This window comes from Pleurodeles waltl, chromosome 8, assembly GCF_031143425.1.
Source record: "Pleurodeles waltl isolate 20211129_DDA chromosome 8, aPleWal1.hap1.20221129, whole genome shotgun sequence".
Classification (NCBI taxonomy): Eukaryota; Metazoa; Chordata; class Amphibia; order Caudata; family Salamandridae; genus Pleurodeles; species Pleurodeles waltl.
This window is the reverse complement of record NC_090447.1, coordinates 867,831,524-867,844,246: the sequence shown is the minus strand read 5'-3', so window position 1 is coordinate 867,844,246 and position 12,723 is coordinate 867,831,524.

Sequence of the window (12,723 nt, the reverse complement as noted above, 5' to 3'; positions counted from 1 at the left end):
TATGATTTTTTAAAGTTGCATTTTAAAAAGAGGGGAAATGTCTTTCTCTATTTGACAGTCCGCAAAATCAGTGTTCCACTCAGTTGCAAAAGGGATTTGATGCCTGCTTTGCATCTGACTTAAGGACTGTGGTCGCTTCTAAACCACCAAAAACCTTTCATCTAAACCACCAAAAACCTACACCTGCTCCGTCATTATGAGAGGGAACAGAAATTGTATTTTTAGGAAATTATTAAAACACAATCTTTTGACATGCACTTTGAGCACTGTGCTTTGCTTGTCATGTCGATCAAGGCACCAGGCATGTACAGCTACAAGCAAATTCTTAAGGTGTGCATAATTTGGGATATGTGGTTTGAAAGGTGTTGGAAAGTGCTTTATTAGTAGGTGCATGTAGGTTCCTAAAGCTAGTAATAATACCACAATCACAAATAAGGTCTAGTCAAAGTCTCAATAAATTAAACCTTGCTCAACCCTTGGTGGCTTGACTCACGAGCAGTCAGGCTTAATTTAGGAGAAAGGTATGTAAAGCATTTAATATAACAAAACAGTAAATAAGTAAGACGCAACACACAATAAAAATCCAACACCAATCAATAATAATGGAGAATGTTTCTATCTTTAAAATGACACCCAAATGACAAAAATTCAATATAGAGATTTGGAGATTTGCATTTAAAAATATTAAATGTAAAAATGTGCTTTCTAGCTCCAAAAACTGAAAAGCACCTACCAGGACCCTCTGGTCCCACCTGACCAGGTCAAAGTCAAAGTTTAAGGCCAACCACAATTGAATACAGGTCAGTTACACTGTGTGGTATGCCTTGGTCAAAAATGTAACTTCGCAATCAGTCACTTTTTTTGTTCTTTTTCTCTTATTGACGAGCAAGGCTCCTCTGCAGGCTGGATTGTGAGTCATCGTAATTGGCCTGATTCAGCACAGGCCTCGGTGAACTCCTTGAGGTCTTGGTTCTTGTTGTCGACAAGAAGATCTCCGGAGCTTTCAGCGAGAGGAACCTGAAATTCAGGCTGGATCACGGTTTGACATCGCTGGCTTGGCTCCCGTCAACGGGTCAGTCAAATGATGGTGCTATTTCACAAAAATTCTCCAAATGGTAGAAAACTTTAGGAGCTTCTTCCATAAGGTCCTTTTGGGGATCCTGAAGAATCAGCAACACCAGCCAAAGTTCCAGAAGCTCTGAGTTGAGAGTTGGGACTACAATTCCCACAACACCTGGTCAAATCCTTAAAAGTCCACTGGATGCTGGTCAGCTGTGCTTAGTCTAGCAGGAGTTGATGCAAGTGACTAATGGTAGCTCCTTTGTACCTGTTGCGTACAGGGAGTCCACTCCTAAATCCTTTAAAGCAAAACAAAGTCCTATTTTTATGAAGTCCAGAGTGTGAAGCAGGTCCAATCTTATGAGTGTATTCCTTTTCGATGCAGACCAGGGGTTCAGCAGGGCAGTCCTTCTTTTTCTGGTTGGTTCCAGGCAAGGATCTGAGATGCTGGGCAGCTCTCCCTGGTTTCTGAGCTGGCAATGATGGAAGCACCCCTAACCAATGGGTTACAGGGTTCCATCCTCTGTAGTGGCAACTTGCTTTGAAGTGTTGAGACAATCTCTTCAGAAGGTTCAGGTCTGGCTAAGCTCGAAAACTATTTCCCTTCAATAGTTTCAACACATCTAATCTTGCTAAGTTGCTGGATTCATTAAACTATTACTTTGACAGTGTGAATGACTGTTCTAGCTCACACCTGTCCAAAATTAGAGTTTAATAAAGTTTAATAAATCCTTCCCATGTTAGCCTATGGAGCTAGGAGTGCTACAATGGGGAACAACTAAATTGGAAGTTTTTCCCTCACTAGGGCATATAAAACATATGTTATGATGTCCCTGCTTATTATTACAATGTTCTATACCCTTGGGACTCCTATGGTAAACCTTAGGAGTGACTCATATGCAAAAATAAGAAAGCTTAAGATTTTGGATTTTTTTAAATTCCAAAGACGAATTGAGACATAGTTTTATTTTAAAAGCAGCCTGCAATGCAGGGCTGGCTTTTAAAATGACATCTGGCAACATAACCATGCACACTTAAGTGCATAAAATCTACTGGGCCTCTATACATACCGTACCATATACTAACAACTTACAGGTAAGTTGTCAGCCTAATTACCATATACCTTTTAAACAGAACATTGGCCCTGGTCCTGATTTAGCAGAGCCCAGGGCACATCCAGAGTCAGAAAACAACAGTATCAGTATAAAATGAGGGCATAAAATGGAGGAAACACTACAAAAAAACACATTTTCTCACTGAAGGATTTCCATAACCTCCAGTAATGATATCTTTCACCAGACACATAAACCTAAAACATCATTTCTGCATGATGTCTTTCTCAGATTGGCCTATTGCACTGTACCCAGAAGGGGGGTTGGAAGTGCACTGCTTCACATCCCAGCACAGTTCGCCTCTTTTCACCCTGGTAAATGCAGTTCACAGTTAGTGCTTAATTTAAAATTAGCTGTAGTTTTACACCAAAGGTAGTGCAGACATTGCTGTCTATCTCTAGATGTGTTTTTGGGTTTATTCCTTCATCGGTAGAGAGCAAAAGTAGTAGAGAGCAAAGAAAATTCATCTGGGTTTGCTGGAAATGCTGACAAATTACTCTCAGGTTATAGGACCACTCACAGGCACACAGGTGCATCTCTAAAGCTCGTCAGCTTGTTGGCTCAAGGGAGCCTTTTAAACAGAAGGGGGCTTGAGAGTACATTGCCTCACATCCCAGCACAGTTTGCCTCTTTGCATTCTGGTAAATGCAGTTCACAATTAGCACTTACTTCAAAATTAGCTGTCGTTTTTCACCAAGTTGGTGCAGACCTTGCTGCATATCTCTAGGCAGGTGTTTCTGGGTTTAGCCCTTCATCAGTTCAGAGTCTCTGTGGACCATAAGCACTTTGAGAATGCCTGTCAATAACACACCAAAAATACTGAGGGAATGCAAGAACAGATGACCTGCTCTTAACAGGCTTCCTCAAGAGGGAGACTGAAGAGAAATGTTGCAAAATTTGTCGAACTGGCAATATTGCTGCAGTCTTCTACCAGGGGCAAAATATATCACCTTTGACAGAAAATTTAGTATTTGCAGATTTTGTAAATGTGGGATTGAATTATATTTCCCTGCTACTAAGGAGTTCACCAAGTGACAGGAATTTCAAACCAAGGTGACTACTTCCTTTAGTTAGGTACAGGGTGAGCAAAAACAATATCTATCCAGTCCCTGTACAAACACACATTTTCAAGATGATTGCTAGTTATATTTTGAAAACGTTTTAAAAGACATTTTATGAACTGATTTCTACCAAATGGTGAATAGCCTTTATTTTTAAAATTTTATCTCACCAGTATTGCTGAAATTGGTTCGAAGAATGATTATTCGCCTGCAATAAAGCCATTGTTATGTGAGACCATTTACCACACTGTCATACGATAATATACTCCCCATGGTTTAAAGAACAAGCTTGTAGCTTCCTTATTTTCCTTAATTTCCCTACAAATCTGATGTTGATACTCGCTTGTAATACCATCCATGGAAATGGTTCTCCTTATATGTCTCTAAAGCAACTGTGCTAATGACTCACTTGTTGTATTAAACTGATTGTGGGCATTGGAAATTTGAAACGAAAGATTTAGAACTGCCCGAAATAAATTATTTAGTGGATTCCCCTTGATTTGTTAGCAAGATTAGATAACTTTTTTTGCTCTGAGAATAAAATAGATGGCCTTTCACAAACAATTTTATTAGATGAGAAAATTCCTGGCATTGTCGAAACCTAGTCAGAGCAATATACGAACCGACTGCTTGGCTCAGAAAAATGTATATTATATAAAACTAAGTTTCACCGATTAAATAGTTTATAAGAAAGTTCAGTTACAACTATGAAATATTGAATATTTTAAAAATGTAGACTGACACTAGCACATCTATCTTGCTGCCACCTGGAATTACTTGAAAACTTCTTTATGGCGGTGTTTTGCAATTGGCAGAACCAGAAGTACTTCTGGAAATTTTTGACAGTTGTAGGTTTCTAGGAGCAATCATACAATCCATTTATGAACTCCATTTTCAAATGAGCAAAAGGACATGTGTACTTCTGCTCACGCAAAATGCAGTGAAATTCACTAAGGGCCTGATTTAGAGTTTGGCAGACGGGTTACTCCGTCACAAATGTGACAGCCCATCTGTCGTATTAAGATGTCCATAGAATATAAAGGAATCGTAATAGAGTGGAGAGTATATCCGCCAAACTCTAAATCAGGCCCAAAGTTTTTTTCTTTATTGAGAAAAGTCTTTCCCAACTCCACGCCTCACAATTTCTGTGGGTTTGTCTTCAATTTTAAACCTGGGCTTCAGTATACTCCTGACTTTGAAAGGGTAGGTTCAAAGGGTTAATGTATTACCACTGTAAGAATGGGTCGAGAAAACCTGTGAATCTGCTAAAACGTTTGTGATTCTACTAAAAATTCAGGTCTTTACTGCTCTGAAAACCAAAGACCCTATCCCCTGGCAGTTATTATACTGACATCAAAATGTTTGTGTGGGTAAATCTTTTAATAAATCAAATATAATATTTTGTGAATTGGAAATCTGGTTTTATAAGTGTAAAAAAGCCTCATTGACTATATTTGTGACACTTGCATAAGTAAACTTGAGGGGGCCCTTCTGCAAAGTACCTTGAGGGGCCCTCTCCCCCTGGACCCAGTCAGGGGTCTTCCTCCCATGCACAGTGTTCTGTCCTGAGGGGGCCCCGTGGAGCTTGGGGGCTCCCACACTGCGGGGACTGCCAGAGCCTTTGTTGCTCCCCTGATGTGTGAATACATCTGGATCCGTAGTATTTAACAGGCGCACTGCTCTTTTTGCACCACGGAGCACCTTCAAGCAGGTGCACTGGATGTTGTCAGGGACAGTGAACCCTATTGCAATCAATGCACTGCCCCCAGCACTGCTGTGAGCTCACACCTGCCTTGGGGACAGCACATTTATGAAAGAGGAAGCAGCACTTGTCTGCACATCAAAGTTGAGACAAAGTTGAGTGAGTGACTGTAAGTGCCTCTAGAGTCTTGGAGGTCCATGGGACCCTTTTTCGTGGCACAGTCAGTGCATATCCTAATGGCCTCCTTGTCTCTGCACCCAGGTCCATAAAAAGGCACAGGTGCAGAGGCAAAGTGTTACCCCTACTTAAATGGGGACTCTCCACTATGCATTGAAGAAAACGTCCTCTTCAGATGATAACGTTGGTGCTATATGTGTGTCAGTGCTATCTATATTACAGAAAGGTTGCACAGGTATCTGTGGCCTCTTCTGTAATGCGAGTGGCCAGGGGCACTGAAAAGAAAGGGCACACACCTGTTGGGCCTCCTGTTGTAATTTTCTGTGATCAGTGGACTGTTGCTGTTGACCATGCAGTCATGTTCAACAATGGGCATGAATGTAATGAGACACAATACAGCTTCAGGTGCTTACTAACCTATGAAGAAACAGCTTAGTTTGCTTTCTGTTACACTACAAGACTGTGCAATAGCTATGCGTGTTTGCCATTTCATGGACATTGTGGTTTGACCACTTTTGTGAGACGCATGCTGTGCAGGAGCAGCTCGCGGTGTTGAAAAGTGGTGGGGCAGCGTTCAAAGGTGGGGTTGGAGGGTAAAACGAATTTGAAAAAAAACAAACTTACCTTAATCGTTGTCGCCGCTGCCGTCAGGACAACGCAACGCCTTTCCACTTCTTCGCTGACAGGCTACAGGCACAGGCTCCCAGCCTGCCCTTCGGCCAATCGTGACGCTGCTCAAAGCAGCATCAGGATTGGCTGGGAGTGCCCAGCCATGTCACTCCCAGGCAGACTGGGAACCTGTGCAGGCTCTCTCCAGGCCAGCAACTGTGTTGCTGGACTGGACAAAGCCTACTGCGCATGTATGTTTGGCCAGCCCGAGACGGCCGGGCAAACATACATACGCAGTGAGCAGGAGTGATGTGCAATCCCCCTCAGTGCTAGTAAAAGCCTGTGGCTCCACCCCTTTTACTAAAAACGATAATAAACCTAGTTTATTATCATTTTTAGCAAAAGCTTTTGCAGCAGCTGCTGCTGGAGGGGAGGGGTGATGCTCCTCCGCCCTAGTGGAGGAGCCATGCCTGATGCTGTAGTTCAGGACAAGTTGAATGTACTGATAATTGTGCACTGGTTGTCACACATGATTATGTGTAGAGATGAATTATTCTTGCGAGTGAGTGGGTAAGCAGGCACAATGTCAATTTTGCCTCCTTCTCTGAAGGGAAAGTGCTATCTACACAATCTTAGGTCTTAGCGTGCACCGAGAGGTGCTGCACTATTCACAGCTTTTAACTTTATTAAAGGATTTTAGCACCAAAAGTTGACTTTTGCACAGCAACAAAAGTCGTTTGCTCTGCAAAGGGCCAAACACCCGTAATCTTAGGCAAATAAAGCTAATCTGGAGCAGACCAACAAAATCATCCCTTTGTTTTACACTCAGCTAGACGAACTAAAATAGCCTTAAGTGGCTTTGCATCAAATCCTTATGCCAGATGAACTAAGGCACAAGCAAGGGAGTAAGCGGTGTATGGCATGATATACCTACACATAATATGAGTGATTTTGCAAATTTACACATCTAGCATGGCTGGCCCTCAGTGGCATTGTTAACGCCCCGAATGAAGCAGCTTGAGTGGGGGTTACGATTGAGCCAACAAACAGGTGAACTGGAGCCACTGAGCCGGTAAACTGTCATTTTAACTAGTTGCTAATGGTCGTTTTTTCACAATCTTCACAGCTAACTCCTTATAGGCTTCGGGCTGGTACGACACAGAAAGAAGGAAGATACAGAGAGACAAAACAGATGAGTTAATAGAAAGGAGAACAATAGAATGAGAAGTGGAAAGAAGGGTGACAGGAATGCAAGGGCCCATAGAAGAAAAGAAACAAGGTGAAAGAAAGGATGAAAGGCTAAAATAATCAATCTATGGAGCTGTGAGGTGTGAACTAGTGGGTAAATGAAAGGATCAATAAATGAAAGGGTGAAATAATGGAAGAATAGGATGATCAGAGTGGAGAAGAGTGACTCAATGGATGGATTACGTGATGGATGAACACATAAATATAATGATGAGTGAATGGGTGAACACATGGATGGATGGATGGATGGATAGAAAAGTAGAGAGGGATAGGGCAATGAGTGCATTGATGTAAAGGTAAAGGAAAGGACAAATGGATGGATGTACACATGGAACAGTGACTAGATGGAAAGAAGATGAGAGGCAAAGGGAACTCTCCTATGGAGGGTCGATGTTAGACCTGTCAGCCTTAGGGTGGTCTTCCCCAAAAGCTTTTGCCTACTTGCCTCCAATTTTGCTGAATTTGTTTTTGTTGGCCTTAGGACTCTGTGCACTTTACCACTGCTGACCAGTGTTAAAGTTCTTGGGCTCATTCCCTAAAACTTGGTTTGATTGGCATATACCCAATTGGCATACGCAATTTAATTACAAGTCCCTAGGAAAGTAAACTACATGCACCCAGGACCTATAAATTAAATGCCACTAGTGGGCCGGCAGCACGGATTGTGCCACCCACTTATGTAGTCATTTAAACATGTCTCGGGCCTGCCATTGGAGAGCCTGTGTGAGCAGTTTTACGCTGTCCTGACCTGTCAAAATAACCCTCTTGCCCAGCCCAAACTGTCCTGTTTAAAAGATACGTCACTCCTCAGGGAATCCCTAGAAAGCCCCAACGGCAGGGTACATCATATTAAAAAAGTTAGACATGTACTTTTAAGTTGCAGATGTCCTGGTAAAGAAAAACCTCCAAAGTCGTTTTTCACTCCTGCAAGGCCTATCTCTCCTATTTGATAACATTTGGATTACTTTATGACATCTTATAAGTGTAATTCACAATCTTGAAAAGATACGTTTTTCAAGTTTGGTGTCTGTGGAATCACAATTTGAAATCACAAATTATAGTGAAATTGGACTTAAATTGTAATTCTGAAAATGCCACTTTTAGAAAGTTGTCATTCTCTTGCCTAAGCCATTTAGTGCCTGCTGCCTGTCTCTGATCACATGTATTGGGTAGGTGACAGCTAACCTTTGTGTATTCCCTCTCAAAAGCCACGCACAATAGGAGCTTAGAGGTGACTTGATGGGCCTTGATGGGCCATACTGAAGGATAGGGATAGGTGGGAGTAACTGGCCACACCTTCACTTACACCTGAATAGGCTTTGTCCTTTCCCTGGACAAGGAGATGCATAACCCCCTGAAGTGAGTCTGGAGCCAGGACAGGAAGGGCAGGACCTCTGTACACTTTAAAGACTCTTCATGGAGGTATCCCACACTTCAAAAGCATAACTTGGTATAAGAATTGGAACTCAGACCCCTCCAACTCAGTACATGTTTGGAGCTATAGGTACTCTGTCAGGAATAAGGGCAGCTGTTCTGATACAAGGACTGCCACTCTGCTTGACTGCTGCTCTGGAAGAACTGCTGCCTGGCCCGTTGCCCTCCTTACCTGATTAAGAAAGACTAGACCTGCATCTCACTAACCCAGAGTGACTTTAAAGGGCAGGCAATTGGTCTCCTGATCTGAAATCTTAGGAACATAAAATACTACCAAATAAACCACTACTACAGCTGGACTCTGCCAGCTTTGAGCCTGTCCTGAGTGGACCTAAGGTGCTGCCCCAGTAAAATCCCCGCAATTTTGCTGTTGCATGGACAGAACTAACTCATCCTTGTATTGCGTGGGTAGAACTGCAGCGTTACCTTCAAAACCAATCCTGCAGTGCTCTCGTCTGTGCAAGGTCCCTGCACCCCCGACAGCTTTGACAATGATGCTGAAATCTGCATTGCAGCCAGCCACTGCACCCATTGGAAACAGCGCATGATCTTCAAATAGCCGACCCTGAACTCCATTGTATCTTGGTTCTAACGCATCACCACCATATTGCAAGGTTGGGTGTTACACAAAACAGGCTTTGTTTGAGTGAACACTGCCAATGACATCATCAACCCGCAGCCCTTTGTAAATCTGGTACCTTTATCACTTGTACAGTGCAGCAGGAAATCTTTAGATTATTATTTTTTTACTTAGTGTGGACTCATGCTTCTCTGACACTGCTTGATTTCACTGAAGGTGCTCTATAAGTTTGTTGTATTTGGCAATAGTCATGTTGACTACAGTTCTACATGACTTCTGTTGTTTCGTCCCCTGCAGCTATGATTTTGTAACATTCGTTTTCACTAACAAGCTCTTAGGGCCTCATTACTAGTTTGGCAGTCCGTGCACTACCATGGTGGTGGTCCAACCACCATCGGCTTGGCAGTCGAACCACTGAATTACGCATCATGGGGGTCTATGGAGCAAAGACCACTGTTGTCCCACCGGCACCACCAGACAGCGAAGCCTGCCGCGGTGACGAGACATAACAAACAGTCCAGCGGAGATAATGTATTCCGCCAGACACATTATGAGGTTGCACAACACCAATGTAACATTGGCAGTCCAACCACCACATCTCAGCAGGTGGAAACGGAGAGTGTAAAGGGAGCAACTCACATGAAGGCAGCGTTACATGTCCTCTGCCCCCATGAAGCCCATCACACTCGTCCTGCCACTGCTGCTGTTCATTAAAGGTGCACAAAATCTACATCACCATGGACGCAACTGACCATAAGTACACACACCTACCTGTCTCATTAAGCTCAACAACAGATCGTCGCGCCATCATCCACATGACATGGGGGTCACGGTACGGGCATCAAGTACACTTGTGATTGTGTACACAGTCGGAGTCATTCACAAAGAAGGACACATTCACAGCCCTTTGGGCAGGTCACTTAGACTGCACCACAACACTACACAAAACACACGTCTGTATATCTTAGGCACAGGGACAGTGAAGTGTACACAGCACTGTGTCACACAACACCAAAAACACAGCAACATCACATCTACAATTACAACTGACACCCTTCCATTGCACAAATTGACTATTGTCATATTCAACACACATAAGTATGGATGTATCATTTAATACCAACACCATTCCCATTAACCATCCCCGTTATGGACCCACACATCACCCACATGGCAGCACAATGGAAGGAAAATGGGATGCACAATAGTCAGAGAGACAAATATCTAAAGCTCACTATGCAAACAATACCTGGACAATAAGGATGGGGGCATCTGGAGCACTCAGGGAAGGAGGCTGCACTGGGACACATTACACTTAGCAATTGCCCCTAAAACACCATTTGAACAGGAACTGGCCCTACACGTATTTCAGGGACAAAAATACTAGAGCCAAGTGACATGCCTATCTGCAAAATGTGGAAATGTGAGTCAAAAAAAGCAAATACAACAGCAACCGCATGGGACATACATCTAGATAAAGTAGCTGCAAGGTACACACAGCAAAATGGAAACATGCACAATCAAATGTAAATAAAGGTAGCACAACCGAACACCCTCCATGTCTGCACAAAGAAAACTCAAGATGACACACATGAGAAAAATCTACAATCCATATGAGTGGGACAAGTCTAACACCGTACAGGCTAACATTGTACCACCCAAGATGAAATACTTATCAACCCAAATAGGACACAATGCAATGACACCACAATTGTGTTAAACCCTTCGCTGCCAGGCCTTTTCCCCCTCCTGTGCCAGGCCTTTTTTTGCCTATTTGGAATAGTTCTCGCTTAGGCCCTCATAACTTTTTGTCCACATAAACTACCCACGACAAATTTTCGTCCTTTTTTTCCAACATCCTAGGGATTCTAGAGGTTCCCAGACTTTGTGGGTTCCCCCGAAGGAGGCAAGAAATTAGCCAAAATACAGTGAAAATTTTGTTGTTTTTCAAAAAAATAGGAAAAAGGGGCTGCAGAAGAAAGCTTGTGGTTTTTTCCCCGAAAATGGCATCAACAAAGGGTTTGCGGTGCTAAAATCATCAGCTTCCCAGCTTTCAGGAACAGGTAGACTTGAAGCAGAAAACCCAATTTTGGCATTTTTCTGGGACATTCCTAAACCTAAACATTTCTGAAAAGTAGACAAAATTCTGAATTCAGCAAGGGGTAATTTGTGTAGATCCTACAAGGGCTTCCTACAGAAAATAACAACTGAAATAAATCTGAAAAGTAGACACAATTCTGAATTCAGCAAGGGGTAATTTGTGTAGATCCTACAAGGGTTTCCTACAGAAAATAACAACTGAAATAAATAAATATTGAAATTGAGGTGAAAAAAAACTGCAATTTTTCTCTACGTTTTACTCTTTAACTTTTTCCTGCAAAATGTCAGATTTTTTAAAGCAATATAATGTTACATCTGCTGGACTCTTCTGGTTGCGGGGAGATATGGGCTTGTAGGTTCATCAAGAACCCTAGGTACCCAGAGCCAATAAATGAGCTGCACCCTGCAGTGGTTTTCATTCTATACCGGGTATATAGCAATTCATTTGCTGAAATATAAAGAGTGAAAAATAGCTATCAAGAAAACCTTTGTATTTCCAAAATGGGCACAAGATAAGATGTTGAGGAGCAGTGGTTATTTGCACATCTCTGAATTCTGGGGTGCCCATACTAGCATGCGAATTACAGGGCATTTCTCAAAAGGAAAAAATGTAGAGAAAGACAAGGGGAAATAACACTTGTTTTGGTATTCTATGTTACCCCAAGTCTCCCGATAAAAATGGTACCTCACTTATGTGGGTAGGCCTAGCGCCCGCGACAGGAAATGCCCCAAAACACAACGTGGACACATCACATTTTTCTACAGAAAACAGAGTTGTTTTTTGCAAAGTTCCTACCTGTAGATTTTGGCCTCTAGCTCAGCCGGCACCTAGGAAAACCTACTAAACCTGTGCATTTTTTAAAACTAGAGACCTAGGGGAATCCAAGATGGGGTGACTTGTGGGCTCTCACCAGGTTCTGTTACCCAGAATCCTTTGCAAACCTCCAAATTTGGCTAGAAAAACACATTTTCCTCACATTTCGGTGACAGAAGGTTCTGGAATCTGAGAGGAGCCACAAATTTCCTTCCACCCAACGTTCCCCTAAGTCTCCTGATAAAAATGATACCTCACTTGTGTGGGTAGGCCTAGCGCCCGTGACAAGAAATGCCCCAAAACACAACGTGGACTCCTTGGGGTGTCTAGTTTTAAAAAATGTCTGGGTTTGGTAGGTTTCCCTAGCTGAAGGCCGCACCCAGGACCAAAAACATAGGTGCCCACTCCCCCCCAAACACAAGTAGTTTTGTAATTTATCATTTTGATGTGTCCACATATGTCTGTGATGTGTCAAACTCTAAAATTGTGAAAAGAAACACACTTAGGTTATGTGAAAAAGACCCCTCACCAACCAACCAAGTTGGTGGCATGCTTCATCATCGGGGTCCCACCTGAGTCACCTAGCGTGTCACAAGTGTGCTGCAACGCCTGATTGCAGCAGAGCAGGTTTTTTTATTTTTACCACACATACTGGTTGGATTTGGCACGAGGGTGAGTGATGGTTCAGTAGATACAATTTTATTAACAAGAGATTTCACAAAAGTGAAATGCACTGGTAATAACTGAAAGGCCAAAAAACGAAACCAATGACTCACAGCTTGTGAGCTGTAAAGCCACGGCAAGGCACCAACCGCTTTACAGTCCAT